Consider the following 19666-nt stretch of genomic DNA (forward strand, 5'->3'; position numbering starts at 1 on the left):
ATCAAAGGATCTGGGCCATGATTTCTGTTGATGTAATGATTTAAACTTGACAAAATTCCTTGGATGGCTAAGGATTTATTTTGTATTTCCTCGGGAGCTGGAATACAATAACTGAGGACAGGAAAGTGTTTTGTTAAAATATAAAAGCAACTGATTTTGTCTCCTGTGTACTTCTAAAATTTTTTCTGAAGACAGAAAGTTTGGGTAACTATGTAATTAAAGAGAGCTAAAGGAGGGACAGTAATGAACAAATACCATTATTTTTGCCATAGTTCTTGAGAAAGCTAAGGTAGAGCTGCAGAAAATCTGTTACAGTGATGCACTTTACTTAGCATGGGAGTTCATGCAGTGCAAAGAGCTTAATGTGTGCAGCTGAGCTGGGCCTAATGGGCATCAGTTGTTATCTGTGGAAATGGAGTCTGTTAGAAGGAGGCTGGCTACTACACCAGTCTGAGATGGCTAGTGGGATTTTCAACGTACTAGTGACCTTTTCTTACTCATTTTGCTGAATTTTTATCCAATAAAAGCCATCACCTGCCCAATATACCCAAGTCTGTATTGTGCATTCTGAGCCCGTTGGTGAGGGTGTTGTGAGAAGCAGATGGAGAGGAGGGGAAGATTGTAGAGATGGAACAGGAGGTGGAGAACAAGGGGAGCTGCTGAAAGCCGTATACACTCAAGCACTCTAACATTTTTACACATGCTTTTAAGTATGCTTTTATACATACATGTATATGCATGTATATACAAAGTGCATTTTACACAGTATTTCTCTCCCAGAAATGCAGAAATGCTGTGAATCTGCCAATAGGCATTACATGCTTCCTTATGCTAGGAAAATTCTTAAGGAAAAAAATTCTATACCTGTTGTAAATTGATCCAGTTTGATAAGAATTTTGCTTATTAATTATATGCCTTATAAAGCTCCTGGCATATGAGGAAGTTACAGATAATTGTGAGTAAGTAAGTAGGGAAGTGTAAATGGCAGAAAACTTATTACCTGTTAACGCTGTTCCCTGTCCATTTTGATGGGCGCATACTGGTTACGTTTACAGAAAAAGTCAAACTCTCCAATATTGTATTAAATAAATGTAAGTTTAACAGAAATGTTGCTGACTTTGTTTTCATTGTGCAGCAAATTATTGCCCTGCAAAGTTTAAATATGGCTAGTGAAAGTCACAAAGACCGAGTGGTATTGCTCCATAGGGCTGCTACAGCAGTGTAGTAACCTAATAGCTCCGATTTTCAGAATCCTGACAAGTTACTAAGGCTTTGATCAAACATGAAAGGAAGTACAGTTTTGTTCCAGACCATTTAGAACAAAAGCTTTGTTTACTTTTTTTCCCTATTTTTTTGAAAATGTGTGGGTTTCTCGTCAAATAAGATCAGCTTCAGTCTTAGGTCAACATGACATTCCGAATGTGTGTCTTTGAGCAAAGATAGACTACTTTTTCAGTAATAAATCAGCTCTGTTTTTAGAAGAAAGTGGGTTCTAGAGGTTGACGGTTTACCGACAAAGCTCCAATTGCAATTTTAATGACATGTAAACAAGTGAAGTATCTACAGTGGGCTGAATGCTGACAGGCGAGCAGGAGTGCTGGATTGCCTCCAGGAGGCAAACAGTCTTGAGTTAGAGAGCTCTTTCTCAAAAGCACGAGTACACAGGATTCATTGGGCAGGAAAGTCTACGTTGGAAATGCTAGTCCATTTTCTAAGGTCTTTGGTAAGCTTTTATATCTGGGTCTGATCCACAAATAAACCAGAGGCATCCTGGCTCTTCTTTGTCCTAGTGAGCCTAGTGAGGTTGGGAATCCGACCTTGTCCCTTTATAGGTAGTGGAGTTTGCATGTATCTCTCCTGATACCAGTGTTTACAGTCGACACTGATGAAGTTTCACCCCGTAATAGTGGAGCTGCTGGGGGAGGCAGTTGGGGGGAATGGTGGGAAAAGCTGTGTGCCATTCTGAGTGAAGGAAAGATGTTCTTGTTGTCCTGGGAGTTCAGCAAAAGGCTCCTTGGAAAGTGCAGTGATTTTTGGACAAATTGTCAGAACTCCTTGAGGTGGCTCTGATGCTGTCAGAGCATTTTTTCTCTCACCTCACACAAAGCTTTTCAGCTCCTCCTATTTTAACAATTCTAACAATAAAAAATCATCGGATATTCTCTTGCTATTTTAAATGGCTATTGTTGCACTGTATTTAATCATTAAGGAACCAGAAGGGGCACATTTCATTGAAAAATGTTCATTTGACCCTCTATAAACAGCAACTTGAAGCATTTTAACAGCCTCTTCAAACTGTTTGGACAGAAATAAAGTAGCATCTGGTTTGAAGCATGCTTTCATATTGTATTGTTTATGTTGATAGCTTAAGTTCTTTGCTGTGCGTTGTTATTTATGACAATTGAATGTAGAACATTTTTGATTCAGTGTGCTGAATCCAGAGTGCTTTCATAATATAGCATGGGAATAAAGCAATCAAAGCTGAGGTGACTTGACTGATTTCATTTAGAAGGTTGATTCCAGCAGCCTATTAATGTTAGAGCAGAAGGGAGGGGGAAGGAAAGAATGGAGCAGGTAGTTAAGGGATATGAATTAAAAAGAGTAAGAAATCTGGAAAAGAATCCTGTTGATGGTATGTCCTGTATGAAAAATTTCCAGGAGTCACTACAGCTATAGGAAGAAATTGTAGAAATTGCCCAAACAAAAAGGCAAGAATTCTATACAGACAGGATTTTTTCCTTCTTTAACTTTTTTTTCCTCTTTCTTACTATGGTTTTGTTGTTGTTGTTTTGTTTTGTTTTTTACTGGAGAACTTGCAAGAAAGTTTCAATCATCTTGCCCACTAAGCCAATGAAAAATACAAAACTACACCTACTTAAAATATTTTCATTGCATTTTCTACATCACTTCAATCATAAACAAATCAAATTGGTCTTGTTATAAATCTAAATTAATTCTAATGCCAAAATAACCAGAAGCACAATTTGTACCACCGTGAGTTTCTGCAATGCAACATTACAGTGAAAAAAACAAAACCAGGGACAAAACAGCATTTGTACCAGTGCCAGCAGAACTGTCTCATGGCTGAGAACATTCTTAAATAAAAGAATAAAATACCACTTCAGCCAGACATTATCTAAATGTTCAATACATCTATTTACAGTCAGCAATATACAACTGTCCAACATATATTAACATAGATTTCAAATATAGTAATACATTAATAGATCTCTTAATGTTGCTCTCATGGTATTATAAAAAGTGAATGACATGCAGTTCACTATTTTTAAAAACAATATTAAAGTATTTATATGGTTTGAAGTAACTGAACACATCATTGAGCTTGAAGGCAATCTGGTTTCTAAATATTATAGGGAGGATTTAAGGAACAGAAACAGGTTTCTAATTTTTAGTAATCGTATCCAAAGAGCTAAGGATGGCATTTTTAATTATTGACTTTTCTGTTTAATTTGTTCAGTGTGATATTTCTATTTACTTCACAAGGTGCTGACTTTGAAGCAAGACCAGCTTGACTTCAGAGCTGTTTCCCCTTTATCACCTAATAGGCCTGAGGTCCTGCAACAGCAAGCAGAAGCTTGGCAGCCTTAGTGTTTGCTCCCAGACTGTATCTGGTAAAGACTTAGAATTCCTGGCTACAGCCTTGTTCAGTAATCCGATATCAGCAGTGTTCGAATCAAAGGGCTACGATACAATACTTCTTCCTATTGTAATGCTGCTATATATGGTAGCATCTTCTACTTGTGGTTTGACAGACCTTTTCAGTCAGGATGAATTAAGCACTGTATCCCTCCTTTGCCTCTTCTCCCCTCAAGACTTTGGCTCTGCTATTTACTTCCTCTCAGGCTGTTTTCCTTTCATTTGCCTTATTAGTAGGTAGGTCAGTAGCTGATACCACCTACTGCGAGCATCTAAAGGCTTTTCTTTTGTTGCTTTGTTTTTTCCTAAAGCCTGAGAAGTTGCCACTTTCTTTAGTAGTTCTACACAAAAGATATTAAAAACCATTTAAATCTCATCTGATTAGGAAAAAATATGGACTGCACCTTCCTTTACAGTCATTTATGCATCTTCCTTTACAAGCTACAGAAATTCAGTCGCTCATCTGAGTTTCTTAGGCTGACAAAAGTAGCCACAAATCTAAATGTGTTACAGAAATATGACATATTAATTAACATCCTTCTATTTTTGGAGCTCTTTTCATTTATAATAGTCTGGTGATTTTTTTGTTCTTCCTATACTCAGAAAGCCCTGGAAGCTGGAGGAGGTCAGACCTTCCCTGCATTGCTAAGACATGGGGACAAATTGGCATCTATAGAACAGATCTGCATTGCCTCCCTTGAGCATTTTTCCAAGACTGAACAAATGTAGAAGATGATATTGTACTTGTGGGCCACACTAAGCTATAAAAGAGTGTAAGTCTGTGTGTGTATGTGTATATGTGCATGCATCGCAGTAGGAATTACTAAATCATTGTAAGGAAAGCTAGATTCATTTCTATGGCACTTTGTACATTTTTTTAAAATGTTTAGCATTGCATTTTATCCTCAAATACTGTAGTGATCAGGCAGATCCTGGATGGGCTTGTTTTTTACTTTCCTACCTGAGGTAACTAAGAGTTTTCTGATAGAATTCTACCATTCTTGTCTTTGACTCTCAGCTCTCATTACATCCTTCCCTTTCAGCCAATCAATAGCTTTGAGAATGGTCCCACTAATGCTCTTCTTTTATGTTACATCCTTTTCCCTACCAGCTACCACCTTCTCCTTCTTGGCTGCAAAATCTTCTGTTTATATTTGAACCTTGCTTTACCAGCTGGCTTTCTTTTACTCTTGGGTCCTCTATGCAGTGTTACTCTATGTGCACATCCTTTGCACACTTCTGTTCAGAGTTATTGCCCCTTCAATGCCATACTCTTTAGTCATGATGTTTGGCTCCTCTTGTACCCACTGTTTTGTCTCTTCTGATACCTAGTGTCTGCTAGTTGCCATTGTCCAAGTGCCTGTGTTGATATAGACATATTTTCAGAGTATAATGAATAAGTATTGCAGATTGAAGAGTGAGTATTCAGGAATATATATCACACACTTTTATTCTCTGCTATTTAGGAGGTTATTGGCTCCAAAGGGTTAGTAGTATGCAACAGATATTTAATATATACTTAATGGCCAGATATTGGTCTCTCAAGTTCATGAAGTTTCTGAACTTGAATCACAGATTTAAAGTTTGGGGTAGGAATTCTCCAGATGATAATTACAAGACATTCGTTAGTAAGTCTGAGTCCATGGATTGAATTTGCTAGTTCTGGAACCATAAGATGCACCATACATAATTCACTAAACAGATTTTGAAGAATGACTGTGGCCATTTCAAGCCTTCACAACTAAATTCTCTTCTCATTCTTGCTCTGGAAAACAGCCGCACCATTCAGTGCAGATGCCCAGTGGTGTGTGGCTTCTGGAAGACTTTCACAGTCATAATTAGCTGCCCTGGATATCAAACATAACTACCCAAGCTACTGCTCTGCTGTATGTCCAAACCACCCACAGCAAGAGCCTCTGCACCAGGATCAAGTCTGCAGCACAAAGCAGTGCACAAACAAAGGTAAGCAATATACTAAGTCAAAATTAGGCTAGTAGGCCAAAACTGCATTTGCATAGAAAATTGAAAGAATTGATGAATGCTCTGTAATACAATACAAAAATCAGTTCCTGTAATGGCTTGTGTACAAGACATTGGTTACCCTTCTGCATTCTCTGTATTAATGTTTTAGCTAACATATGTCCACAGATGTGCAAGATACACTTGGTTATGTGTTTATAAGTAAAAAGATATACATGAACATGTATGCAACTAACCCAGTTGCAATATGACAAAACTGAATCTCCTGCCCTGCCTAGTATTTCTCTATGAACATCACAGGTCCTAGGATCTTCCCTTCATTTCTTTTGTTTTTTTCATGATGGGACTGTATTTGTGGACTGTTTTTACTCATACTCCACATTTCGTATGAGATTCTCTAAAAATAAATTTTATAAAATCATTATGTTACATTTATAAACACAGCAGTCCTATTTTCAAAATCATTTATGCAATAAATTTATGTCTTCAGCTGATTCTGGAATTTCCGAGCAGCAGTTATTTTGGCTTTTGGAAACTGCCTCTAGCTTCCAGCAAAGTTCTTATGTAACTAAATGATTGCTGATGACTGAAACAGAGGATCCAAAATCATAGTTTAGAGAACTTTGCTTGCAAATTCTGAGCACCACTCGCTGCCTTATCATTTCCAATGTGGCAGTGATGCCAGCAAGAGACCAGTTGTGCTTGTTGTGAACATGAATAAGGAATTTAACAGAAATGCAGGGAATAGAAAAGTTGTGTATCTGATTCAGTGCAAAAAGTTGACTCCCTGACAAAGAAAATTAACTGGCAATACATAGTTGTCTTCTGGCATACCTGCACAAACACTAATGACTACCATTCTCTTGCTACCAGTACAGCGGTAATTTGGACGATAGGTGTTTGCATTTCTTGGTTTTGGAATCTTGACAGTTACTATTGCCTCATCCTGCCTTCTTGCATTTGCCTTTCACACTGGAAAAACTTACAACCAGAGCATGATTAATTTTACTGTCTTATAAATGTTAGGGGCAAAATCACTGAAAATTACTTCTGGATTTTCATAAATAAGCTAAATAATCTCTTAAGAAGTCTTTGGCAAAGCAACCAATAAGAACGGAGGGATTACAAGCTTTAGATTTTAATGAGAATTGGTTGTTTGTGGTATTTCTCATTCTGCCACAATCCAACGTCAAAAGAATGTGTATTAAGATTTCTGTGCCTAGAATCACAAAATCAAAGTGTCGTATTTGCATTACTCGTGTGGGCTTTGAATCGGACTAGTCAGATGAACAGTTCTAAATGTGCACATTTGATTTTGTTGGCCATTTTTCCCTTTGTTTATAGACAGCACAGATTTTTAGGAAGGAATTCAGTGGCCAGCTGCCCAAATTAAAGAATAGTGAAAAGATCAAAGTAGTGCATATCGCTACTGTGGTAGTTACTAGCATTTGTGATACCTTATTCTCATGACAGAACAGAAAGTGGCATAACATCAATCTTGTTTTGTTACAAAAAATAATAAAAAGGGGAATTGGTACAAGTACAGCTGTTTTCATTATAATCTCAAGAAAGTAATGTCAGAGTCCTCTTCAGGGGCTGTAATGAAAGAACCTTTGAAGAGCTAGTGTATTCTTCTGTTAGTCACAAAGGTACTGTACGCAGTAATTCCTTTTCTTAAGAAATGGCTGTTCCATTAGACCAACAGGAACTGATCACGAGGGTCCCACTATTGCTGAGATGGGGTCATGTAGAGTGGAAATATGAGCTCTATAACCCTTGACCCCTTTCCCTCTTTATTTCGATTCCTTTAACAATGCATGGTTGGCAGACAAAAACAATGGAAAGTTCCAATCTCTTTTGTTTGGCTTGGGAAAAAACTCTAGCCAGCTCAGTTTTGTTTTTACCTAAAAGTATGTCTGGGTTTCAATTAAAAGGAGCTACTTTAAGTTTTCTAGTCTGTGAAACTTTGAAAAAAGCCATTGTTGCCCATCCATGATCTAACCAACGAGATACAGATTCTCACAGTGTCACCATAAAACTACATCTTATTTCTAACTGTAGAGGCTAAGAAAGGCTGGATTGCTAGGAGACTGGATTTTTTTAAAAAACAGCACACCCATTTGTGTACAATTTTTAAACCATTACTTTTAAAACAGGACATAATATGTTATAAATCCAGTGTCAAGGAAATACTGGCAAAAGGATGAACCAAAAGTAACACAAGCACTGCTGCAACTGAGGAGCTTAGCAGGTAATGCCATCCCCTAGAACCCTTACAGAAACATTACATGTTTTACTACAATGGGAAGTTTGATTATTTGAATGTTAAAAGTAGTTGATTCAGATCTCCTAAAGAATTACAGTTTGAATACATATTATAAACTAAGATTGATGGCACATATTTCTGATCTGCTCGGATTTTTATGCACGAACCCACTCATTTTGCAGGTCTAGACTCATTTAGAGATATTTTTAACTTCTTATTTTCTTATATTTAAGGTTTTGTAAAATTTCTGTTTTTTAACATCATTGTACAACAGCTCAGTGTCTTCTTAATAACAAATCTAGCCAGGTATGTGAAACTGACTTATCTTTCAAAAGTCTTTTCATTGTCAACTAGTAAAGAATTGGTCCCTGGTAGCTTGCTTTGAGTCACTCTGTTTGAAAGAACCTTGCATGACATAGCAAAATTCTGTTATCAGTAGTTTCCAGTGTAAAATTTATAGTAAAAATACTTCTTTTATATCACCCACAAAGAATTCTATTAGCTGTCATAAACTTGTCCAACAGAATCATATGGTGAGTGTTGCTGAACAGAGGGAAGACATAATTGAAATCCTCATCCCATTGAAACAACCATATTTTTTTATAAGGTCAGTAGTTTGGCTTTGCTCCATTTGGATGTTTACAATTTTCAGCTTTGGATCAGTCCCCAAGTAAATGGGCTAAATAAGCAGATCCCTTCCTAAATACAGGTCTTCCCAATAAAGGAGACATTAAAGGCCTTTCACCTGAGCAGCTGAAGTGTCAAATTTTGGATATAGTGCACCAACTGAACTACCAAGCAGTAGAGAAGAGACAGTCATGGGATGTACAATTACAGCAATCGAAGTACTATGGCCAAAAATTCTTAAATATTTATAGTTTTATTTTTATATTTCCAACAACTGTATTTGTAGGTACTTCAGGTACTTCAGTTTTGCTCGATAGGAACAGCTAAACAAAATGACTCGTTTTCAAACTTTGGATTATAATTGGTTGTTCTTCTGTTAATTTATTTTATTTTTTATTTATGTCTTTTATGGAAAGTTTATTTTTGCCTTGTATCATCACTTAGCACTAAAATAAATGATTATTATAGATCTAAGCAGTTCTTAACATTTAGTTTATAATACCACAGTGTATTTGCCATGGGGCCTTAGTTACACTGGAAAGTACTTTTAAGAGACAGCTTTGATGAAGAAGTCCCCCCCAAAAAAGAATAAACTTTTGAATAAACTACAAAATATTTCTTTTCTTATCATCACCTCTGTTACAACTTTGCCACTGGGGTACAAATAATTAAGAGTACTTACAATTAGAAAGAAATATTTGCAAGAAGGATTATTAAACTCAGGATTGGTAGGAGTTGCCTCAGCCTTAATACCAACCTGACATGATTGGGATGTTACAGTCAGACCTAACCTAGATGAAAGGCCTTAGGTTCTCGCTGAATAGAGAAGGCAGAGAAGTGGTTGTTCATTGCCAACCACTTGACTAGCTACAAGAAAAAAAGGCGTTCTCATTAAAGACAGAGCAAAAGGAAAGAAAAGGTGATACGATCCACCTTCTCTATAGAAATCCTGAAGGGAAACTTTTGTTTTTTTTTCCCCAGAAAATTGATATCCAGAAGCAAAATATACCACAAATACTCAAATTTTCATGGTCCATGTCCAGTAATTTGATCAAAGCCAAAACATTTATATCTTTCTTCTAAGTTCTCTTCTTTTCCTTTCGACTTTTATTTATAAATTAAATAGGCTGTGGACCAAATTTTGCTTCTAGATGTGTGCATGGTTTCCACTGACTTTCACGAAAACTGTGGGTATGACTCTCTAGGCAGAATTTAGCCTGGTGTATGGTTTTGATTCATTCTGTCTTCCTTTAACGTTCAAAATCTTTGAGATTATTTGGATATAATACATGAAAGGGAAGACAATATCTGAAAAAGGGCAGAGAACAATTATTCCCTGTTTCAAGGGTGAACTGCCTTAAGTGAGCAGAAATCAGTCACAGGAGGCTACTTGCTTCACTTATTTTTCTAACTGCTCTAGGCAAATAAAGATTAAGCCATTTTTTTTCAGGCAGGCCCTCTCCCCAGTATAAAGACATAATCAATCTAAACCGAAAGCAACCGGGAAATGTAGCAACCAGGGTTTTTGGCCAGGTGTAGGCTGTATAATGACATAAAAGTGTAGGATTAATTTTGGTTTAGATTTTACTCCAGTATATTCAATAGAGGTAAAAGATGCTGAAATTAGATTTCAAAGTTTTATAATAATTTACTGAGCTGTTGATGAAGGAGTGTTGTACAGCATCTGTATAACATTGTCTTCAGAAAATCATGTATAGATAAATTCATTATTGAAAAACTTCAAAATCTAAGGTGCAAGGTCAGCTTAGTTTCACAACGCGAGATCAAATCAGAGTGGATAAAAATAATTTACTTCATTTTACACTGAACCACTGCAACTCTTAATGAAATTTAATCCTACTTCCCCTCCTTTGGAAATCTCAATGAAGTTATGGTTCAGAGAGAAGGCAAAAAGTTCAGGTACCCCGGGTTGTCAGGAGGGATTAAAAAGACTAAATCTTTATTTTCATTCACATCTATACAAAAGCTCGTGATTTTGATAATAAGAAGAATGTTTTATCCAACATAATTTTCTGTAAAACCAAAATTTAACTTCTGAGCTACTTCCAAGCCCAACTCAAAATCATATTCATCCCAGTTTGCTCATAATAGAAATGACAAAAATAAAACCTTTTTCAGAGCTCAGGAAAAAGTATGATTTTGCTCACCCTCTGATGATGAGAATAAAAGGGAACAAAGACTCAAACTACCCATAGTCTGAGTTTAAAAAGAGAAAGATGTGGCTTTTCTGCCCCTCTTCTGGTACTTTTTGTGGTTAGGAAAGTTTTGCTGAATCTTAGGTATGTTCATTTCTGAAACTGGGGCATTGAACTAGGAATGCTCCCTGGTAAAAGATTTTATTTGCACTTTTAAAAGCCTTATGAGTATTGCTGATCACTTCATCATTACAGGAAGGAGAACTACTAGCAAGGATGGCAGTAAGTACAGCAGACACCATACTGGACAAATCATCAGGTGAGTTGCAATGCACATATGTGCTTGCGGATTTTACATGTATAAGGTCATTTCAGCGATGTATTTTACAGCTTCAATAGGGAGGGTTAGAGTAGACTTCTGATTAACTTCTAACATGAATGGGAGTTTTAAGAACACCTGACAAAATGGAGGACAAAAACAGCACTCAGGAACACTGCTCACAATTTTTTCAATTCTGCTAATAAAAGTACATGATTTCTTGAAGCCTTGAAGTGTTGCTTAGGGCTGCAGAGATCTTTCAGATAGGCCTGGAGAAGCTCCAAGGAAATTTCTTTAAAGCCAGCATGCACCTAGGAGCTGAAGCCCTTGATCCTATCCTGTCATGGTGGAGAATTTCCTCCTTGAAAGTGGGGATGGCCCCCAGAAGCTGTGTCAGCTGCAGAAATTGCACTGATGGATAGGTAGCCCTCCACAGCAGCTGCTTTGTCTGGAGGCTATGTACAAACCTCCTTGGGTCCAGAGATCCTCCTGCTACATCTTGTCTGTATATTCCCAGATAGCTGCTTTGCTATGAAAATGAATCATTTCACAATAACCATTGAGCTCAGTCTAAAATACGCAGCATTGCAGATAAAGCACAGCGTCTCAAACACCGACGGATTCCCTTACACATCCTTTCATTTTTAATCGCATGATCCCATTTTTCTTGACTCAGCTCTGATGCTGAGCTTTCATAGTGTTATTAAACTTTTTAAACACTGAATTGTTCCTGTTACGAGTTGATGTTCCTGTTCAGCTCATAGCTCGAACTCTGCATTCAACTCCTCCTGTGTGTAGCTTTAATTTCGATGTGTGCTGTAAGCCTGCTACTAACGCCACGCCGAGACAGCCAAATGAGCTTGCCTCTTCTGCTGTGATTATAGATTGCAGTGCAGATTTTCCTTGGTGGAAAGCACTGCAAACTTAAGCATTCTGTAGCAAAAACACCCAAACAAAAAGAAATCAGTGAACTGAAGCACTGGTAAGAGTAAGATCATTTTTCATTGAAAAAGACTAGCGTTATGCAGTGTGCATTTGCCAGCAAGCTGGTGTCTTTTAAAACCAATTATTGTATTTTGTTCATGTAGCAGATGAAGATGGTAAATTAGTTCAATTGCAGATCAGAACTCAGAGCCCACTGAGTTTGTTTGTTTGTCAGCATCCAGGATCTTACAGCATGAAGCACATCTGTCCCAGCCGTACTCTGTCACGGGAAAAGGAGCACAAGGATGCCTACATGTCAGTTTGCTAGCCTGAAAAATGCCCTTTCCTTCTGAATGGCTCTCACTTTGCTTGCCTCGATCTTCTACAATTACTTCAAATTTCAAACATTTACAGACAAATTGGCAATACGCAAAGCTGTGACATTCCAAAGACAATGCTCACTGACAGCAAGAGACTCACTGCTTCATATGCTTCAAAACTCAGGGAGAAAAGGCATGAGAGAAAAGAGGCTGCCAACCCAAGATGAAGAAAAATGGCAGCTTTATCTTTTTACTTACTTGTCAACCATATTTCCAGCTGACTGTGGAAGATGGGAGACCCCCTTTTTTGAATTATTTCATTAAGTCTGACAGAAGCACGAGCTGCCCAACACATTGTTGTAGTGGGAAAGTGCTGCTTATTGCAGACTGTCCAGCTATGATTCAAGAAAAGAACTGCTGTGGGTAGAAATGGAAAAATAAGGGAAAGCTGAAAAGGAGCATCTTTGCACCTTAGCTGCACTTTTAGGAATTGAAAAGGTAACTGTAGAAACATCAAGTGCTGGTAATCTTTGACACTCTCATTATTAGGAGGTTTTTAAATTTTATTCATGTGGCTCATATTCAACCTGACAAGTCATGTAGCGATTAAAAATTGGAATGCTGCAACAACAGTGTTAGAATTAGGATCAGTGACTGGTTTAACTCTCCCTGACAAGGAAAGCCTGGCAAATGACTCGGTTCCAGCCAGTAGGGAATCTTCAGGCTCACTGCGCACTACCAATGTGTCCTGACAAGCCTCGTCAAGACAGCCAACGTGAGCTTAGCAGATGCCCTCAGAAAGTTTCCTCTTCTTACCTTCCTTGTTCCTGTATAGTTTATCCCTGGACTCTGGAGTACATGTTAGGATAGGCTTAATGGAAGATAGTTGCATTTTTTGAGACCTTGCATAAAGCCTGGAGGTAAGCAACTGGGGCTCGGGTTGCAGTTTTTCCTCCTCAATTTCCAGTAAAAGAGTTCTTGCAATGATTCAAAATCAAAGGTGGAACGTTTCAGAGTACGAGATTTGTACGAGAGTACGAAACATGAGAGCATGAGAAGCTGATAGAAGGAATTACTGTGGTGCAATTACATGATCACCAAGGACTGAAATTTCCATTAAAGCACATGGTCTCTACCATGAGTCTCGCAGCACTCAGCCTCAAATATGTTGAGATAATGATTTAGGCTCCCCTGGTATCTCTCTCTCTCTCTTTCTTTCTAATAACATGCTGCCCTTTCTGCAGTACAGTTGCAGGACAGATGTCTTTGACTGATGTGTTTGAAACATGGGTGGTTTAGTATCTGTGTTCTAATAATGACTGATTTTTGGTATCCTGGGAGAACATCTCTCTTGGCACTTAAGATATAAAAAACAAGTGACATTTTGAAATAAACAAGGTCTACAGGTGGTAGAATTAGCACTCAATCTGTCATCCTACATGCAAGGCAGAGCCTCAGCCACCAGATAAATTAAAAATGTCTTCTGAGGTAAGAAGGCTAAAAGTTTGAGTTCATTATGAAGAAACTTACACACAAAGCTTACTCTCCCTTCTTCAGAAGTCATCACAATTTCCATGTGTGTATAGCAAGTGGCATTTCCCTGAGCAGAAGGGCAGGGATGAGAATATAGATCACAGTGGAAACCTTTCATCCCCAAGTGATTTGGGCCTGGATTCCTCAGCAGCTCTCCTGGGGGCAGTCTGCAGTATCAATTTTATCAAGTGGGCAGACAACTGACGACTTTTGTTGTCTTCGCCTCATGAAAAGGTGCAAGGGTTCAGTCTAGCTTTCAAGTTAACACATCTCTAACTCCTCTGTGGCCCTTGGGACAAGGATTCCTTCCATGCCATGCTAGCATCTTAGATTGCCTGTAAGATTTTATCCCGGTAGAGCACTAGCAATACCAGTGGCTCTGGTGGCTAGAATATGTGAGTTAAAGGAAACGAGTTTTACTTAAAAAAATATTCAAATATTTGACTTTTATAAATTCTGTTTACTAATCTAAAAACATTTACTTATAGTCAAGAAAATCTAAAATTTTAGTGGACAACTTCAGAGTCCATACTCAGTAGAACTCAAGTGCCATTCCAGTACAGATTTTAAATATGCAATTGCAGATACAATCTTTCTCTGATAAAATATTATTGTGTGCTGCCAGAAGAGATAGTAATCAGCTCTTGATTAATATTCATTGTATACATATAAGTATTCAGGAAATTAAAAGGTATTTTCAGACAGTCAGAGAGCGTACAGAACAAAAGACATTCCTAGATAAAATGAACATGCAGTGGTCAAGGCAATCTCTTGAATTCAGAGTTAGTGAAAGGCCAGTCACTTCATTTTTTCATTCAACCCAGAGGATTAAGAAAAACTGAGCTGATAGAATCTTGTGATCCCACCCACTTTGGGTGCATGTTTTCTAATTAAAATGGAAATTTGATCAATTATCAAAACGCGCTGGCTGATAGAGATGTGCCATTCATCTTCTGGCAATCCTACATCTGCCTTGGAAGCAAGAGGAGTGTTTTCAGGTTCTGCAATAATTTAGACATTAAAAATACCATGATTATTATTACATTCACTTCTAAGGCAGTCATAATTTGTATCTGAAATGAGCCAAACCAAGCCACTGTCCTGCCCTCCACCAACATCATGCAAAATTAGTTAACGCATAAATGTATAGAGAGAATTGCATACATGGGGACAGAGATATATATCTGACAATGATGAAACACTGATGAAGTTATCAGTAACTATCCTGGCATTTGCAAAAGCTATCACGTCATAGAACTATTTGCAGAATTATGTACTTCTCAATGAAGTCTCAATAACCATTAAAGTGAATGGAAAATTTTCTACAGTGCTTTCATTAGGAAACATGAATCCACATGAATAACGCTGAGTTGTGCATGTTCCAAGTGGTTCTTGATACAATCTGGGCACATAACAGTCCCCATATACAAACATATCAAAGCTGATTGAGTAAGGAGCACTGGGCAAACAAACAAACAAACAAAATTACCATTAATGTAAGTAAGTGCTTGTGCTAGTCTGATAAGCCATGGCTCCTCTGTCATGTGCAGTTCCCCATAATGCTGTTTGCCAAAGAACTGGACTTTTCCAGTGAGCAGTGAGTGGGCACTAGGGAGGACTGCAAGGTATTCAGATACAAATTAGGAAGGCGGAGTCCAGAAAATGGCTGCTACTGATGCAAAGAGGAGAAAGTTCAAACCATGAACTGAAGAAAAATGCTTATTGAAACACTTCCAACCAAAGCATAAAGAGAACACAGTGTCCAGCATTGCTGAAACTGAGAGAATAAGAGCACATGAGGTGGCCGGTTATGGTGCTTTGCTATCCTAATCCTTCTTCGACTGGTTATAAAGCCACATGAAAAAAACTCTCAGTGCTCATATACATCAACAGCTCAAACGGCAAAGGCCAGTCTTAATGCACTAAGAAAGCAGAATGTCACTGATAATTTGCTGCCTTCTGTCACAGGAATCCACTGGTTCCCACCAGTTAGACCCTGGCAGCTCAGCAAACCAAAAAAGTCTGGAAAACTGAAGAGAGACAGAGCCTGCAGTGAAACAAATGGATGCCTCAAAAGCTCCACAAATACAGGACTCAAAGTGTAACAGCAATTTTCCTCCTATTGTGCATTGTCTAAGAATTCCCTTCAAAGTGAAAATTTTATGGAAGATGAAAAGAGAAACATCAGAAGGCTTAAGTACAAATTTCCTGTCCTCTCTCTTACCTACACTTACTTATTTGTAGACTATGGCTAAAAAACAAGTGCTGTTGCAACCCATGAATATGTGCAAATCTCCAAGTCAAGACTATACTACAGTGGGCCAAGAACTCTGTCAAAAGCAATGAGAATAAGATTATCTGGGCTCAGAAAAAGCAGAACATCCTGGCTTTCTGGTTTACAACATTTTTTTCACATTTTGTTTAGCACAATTCTCACTACTATAAAGTTTGACTTTAGGAAGTCACTGCAAATCTTAAAAGTCTTAGACGTGGTTGTCCACAATGGTGGGTTGCTGAAAGTTTTTTCTGCCACCATTGTTCAAAGTATTTCTAAAATCGATAGTCATTTAAACACTTGGCGTTCAGACTTATAGTGGTAACACCAATACTGCACTTGCTCCCTATGCAGGGTATAGGTGTTCAGCACTAGGCCACTGAATCTGCCTAGGACCACCCTGCTGCAAAGGCTCTTATATTATTTAAGATGAAGAGAACAAGAAAATGTGAGTGACCAGAATAGACACCCATTTCATTTTTTGTTCTAAAAACCATACTGAGATTATAACACTGCTTCCCATTGTAAAAGCACTGTTATTTGAGATTGTTTTTGTTTCTTGTCTCTCTGTGGGTGAGCAAGAAAGCTAACATAATCTTGTTTATTTGTGGATTACAGTGAGTTTATCCTGATTTCATATACAGATGTTTTCTACAGCTTAACTTATATAGGCATCAGTCTGTGTGAGGAGAGTAGGAATGAAAGGAGGAGTCATCTCACTCTGCTCTTCCTCCCCTCTATCTCCTCTCCCCACACACACCTTTTCTTAGTCCTTTGTCATCAATGAATTTGGTGGGGGGGAGAAAGGGGGAGGAATCTAGATTGGGCACCATGTTTGGGAGTTGAACTGTGAAGGGTAAATCCTCACTGTCTTGATCTCAAACTAGGAGTATAAGTAGCATTTTATATTTTTATCTAACTTGGAAGAAAGGATTAAATCATTCCTCTGGCAATAACTTGAGATTTGTTTTTTAAATATCAAATATCAGTTTGAATCTCCAGGTTTAATGGGAATATGTCTGAAAGAAACCTTAAATTAGATTACATTATTTTTTTGATAATTCAAAAATTATTTTTCTGTCTGACACTGACCAATAAATAAAGAGTTAAATGTAACTTTGGAAGGTATTTTAGTCATAACAATAATCTCTTTATATATCAGTGGGTCAATAGTTCAGTAAAAGAAGGAACTATAACTTGAATAGACACTAATTAAAAGAATCAATTCTTATCCTACTACATATGTCCAGTCATATTAACACATTTCTAGATTTCTTACTCAGTGGACTAGTCAAGATTAAAGGATTTGCTAATATGGATGAACTGAGTATGCTTCCAAACTGACTGAGCAGATTTGTGAACAAATTAGTTCATTTAAAATTGACAGTGAAAGATTGATTTTGCACAGAATGAGTTACCTAAGGTATTCATCATTTCCTCTGCTTCTATGCACAAGACAGAGATCTGCTTCTTTTTCTTTCTGATTGTAATAGGACTGCTTACTGAGCACCTTTATTTTACAGCCATGATTGCAGCCTGTCATTCTTTTAATTTAGACATATTTTAGCCTCCACAGACCTTCAGAAATAACTTCCTTAAAAGCCTTAGTCTAATGACTCATTACATGAGTTGCTCAATTCAACCACAGTACTTTAAATTATAATGCAAGGGGAAAAATTGCTAATTACACAGAAAAAGATCCAATTACTCCTGAGACCATTTGATTCATTATTCAGATTGTTTTGGGGGGTGGGGGTGGGAGGGAGGGTGTCTCTAAACATGAGGTTATGTATCAATGTATTGTGAATGGCACTTAGATGTCAAATTTGACATCAGTTATCATCATTCAGCAGTATCCAACATCTCTCTATTTTCCCCTACCAAACAAAGTAGGGTTTCCAAGACTCTGATTCAAACATATGTGCCAATGCCCCATTCTTCGCTTTTTGCTATTAAATGACATTAGAAGAAAGCTATAACCAATCCCTTCCTAATGCTACTACATGGTAAGTCACTTTGGCATTGCCAGGGGAATATATGTGACCACATACACGAAAGGAAGTGACCCACAAGTCACAAAACTTCAGAGAGAAGAGTTTCTCCAGTGATTAAATGTGGTCCCTGCTTGATTCCCTGCCATACTTGAGCTAGAGAGCATCCAGATATTTTGCCTGGGACCTGTCTGTGCCCAGGTTCCTCCCATCATGTTTGCAGTTGGCTGGGAGCTGAAATCAATGGAAATGATGTACCTGTCATTGTTGGCCTCTCCTGAGCCAAAATTGCTAAGATTTGTGCTCAGACATAGCCATAAAACCCTTTGGACTCCTTCAAGACAAATCACATCCAATCTAAACTTGGCTTTCGTTCATGGGGCATACAGTACTCCCTGAACAGGACTAAAGTCTCCTCCAACCTGGCTCATATTTCAGGGTAGAGGGGAATCTGAAATCAGTTAACTACATTATGTTTCCAGTCTGACTATTCTAGTAACTAAATAATCAAAAATTTTCCATGTATGTGTGCTTTCAACTCAGTTTGCCCAGATGTGAAATGAGATCAAATTTTGGTTCAAAGAAGAAGGTTTTAATGTCATTGTCTGAGTTATGCCAAAATTAACAAGACAAATGAAGGTGATTGTAATGTAGAAAAGCTGATAAAATTCTACTGGCAGACTATTGTTTGCAGCTATACTGATGTGAAATTGAACTATTATAAGAACTCTCAGAGATAATAGTTCTTTCTCCAGACTGCTCAGTCATGGCTCCATTTTTCCAAAGGCTTTGCTAACTGATTCAGCACCCTGCAATTGTTCCCTGAAACTTGTGTTCTTCCATACCCATTACTCTTCTGCAGTACATCCAGTTTAGTCATCATTAAACCCATCTCATCTATGATGTGCGAGCCAACTATTCCTTTTTTTTTTTCTGCAGAGTGTCACTTTCTACTACACACTTTCATTTTATGCTTCACTGTAATCATTTCATTTTCTCTCTTCCCTTCATGCTTCTTACTTCCTACTTCATTTCCTTTCCTTCATCTAAATGCCTCAATATTATCTGCTATTTTGGATTGTACTGCAGCTCACCTTCATTTTCTTAAATTTTGTGGAATTTCTCCTGTCAGGGATGTTGCATTACTTAGGATGAATTATGCAAAAGCAATAAAAAGCAAAATGTGTAGACGGCACACGATTGTTATCTTGCTATTAAAGTGAAGCAGCAACAAAATTTGTAATGTATATGAACAACTTGTTCATATTTTTAATGTAGATTAAAAGAATCTTTGCACTTTTCAATACAGAATGAAGACACTCTCTCCACCTTCAGTGATTTGTCTTTCACAGTTCAATTCTGCCATTTCACAAGTTTGCTGGCTCTAGGGTTATGTGCCCTGGCAAACAGTTGTCTGTCACCTGTTAATGTATTTCCTCACTTATCTGATTGACAAAATCCCTGCCTTGGTCATTGATTTGTGCAGATACACATGAATGTCTGATGAATTCAATCAGAGACCTTCAACACTTTTAGCTAGTTTATTCTGTAGGGGTTTATTTTGAGAAGTAATCCATAGCTGTTGCCAAATATTTGTATGTGTCAGGATCAACAGTGA

General features: G+C 37.7%; 2 long non-coding RNA genes across 4 annotated transcripts in view; both read left to right on the plus strand.

The window, feature by feature from the left end:
* LOC122161555 overlaps positions 1 to 4402 on the plus strand; it is a 118676-nt gene extending 114274 nt beyond the window's left edge. For both annotated transcript variants that reach the window (XR_006169206.1, XR_006169207.1), the window contains one exon: positions 4261 to 4402. This is a non-coding gene — a long non-coding RNA (uncharacterized LOC122161555). The remainder of the gene's footprint in view (positions 1 to 4260) is intronic.
* A 1037-nt stretch (positions 4403 to 5439) lies between these two features.
* The window catches only part of LOC122161556, an 84839-nt gene continuing 70612 nt past the window's right edge, over positions 5440 to 19666 (plus strand). Inside the window, exons 1-4 of one of the 2 annotated variants that reach the window (XR_006169209.1) lie at positions 5440 to 5619; positions 7794 to 7888; positions 10942 to 11005; positions 15751 to 17078. This is a non-coding gene — a long non-coding RNA (uncharacterized LOC122161556). Of the gene's footprint in view, positions 5620 to 7793; positions 7889 to 10941; positions 11006 to 15750; positions 17079 to 19666 lie in introns of those variants that run through there. The other variant, XR_006169208.1, reaches the window with a different exon arrangement.

Source organism: Centrocercus urophasianus, unplaced genomic scaffold (assembly GCF_019232065.1).
Source record: "Centrocercus urophasianus isolate 14NV4802_14NV808 unplaced genomic scaffold, USGS_Curo_1.0 seq_19, whole genome shotgun sequence".
Taxonomy (NCBI): domain Eukaryota; kingdom Metazoa; phylum Chordata; class Aves; order Galliformes; family Phasianidae; genus Centrocercus; species Centrocercus urophasianus.